Source organism: Phytophthora infestans, genomic scaffold (assembly GCF_000142945.1).
Source record: "Phytophthora infestans T30-4 supercont1.8 genomic scaffold, whole genome shotgun sequence".
NCBI lineage: Eukaryota > Oomycota > Peronosporomycetes > Peronosporales > Peronosporaceae > Phytophthora > Phytophthora infestans.
The window spans coordinates 2928726-2929343 of record NW_003303751.1 but is presented as its reverse complement, the minus strand read 5'-3'; positions in this window follow the sequence as shown (position 1 = coordinate 2929343).

The following is a 618-nucleotide window of genomic DNA, read 5'->3' as shown; positions in this document are numbered from 1 at the left end:
ATAAAAAGTTTGCGAACGTCGTGGTCACCGTGAAGGGCTCGGTAAAGACTTTGAAGGACATGGCTACGTATGCAATGAAGAAGCCCTTGGCCACAGTAACTGACGGTGACATCATGAGCTCTGTTGTGATCCGTTGTCCCACGCTTCAGAACGAGTTTGTGCCAGATGTTACGAGTCTGTCGTCAGAAACTTAAGGTGAATATATCAATCATGGACTGTAAAGCCCGAATTTCCCGCTACTATGAGGCCTTTAATTGAATTATCGAAGGCAATGGCCTACAGCCACTATTTGGTACAGGCAACGAGACTAAGGTCGGTTACAAGGGCAGGCGGAAGGCGTGCTTTCGTTGATTCATGGAAAATCTGCAACCTTCGGTTCTCAAACCCCGGATTAGTCGTCTTATCGACTTAGAGAATTTGATGATGTGACCCTTTTTGATCTTATACTGGAGCATGCGAAGGTGCAATAGCGCTTTTGCTGAATTTTCCAGGACGATACAACAAAGTCCGATTTAAAACCAGTAAAGCCAGACCGGAAGCCGCCGCGACCGAAGACAGCCACAAAAGTGCCCTCACGTCCGCCGCCACCTTCCGCCCAAGGAGCCCGGGTGCAAGCGC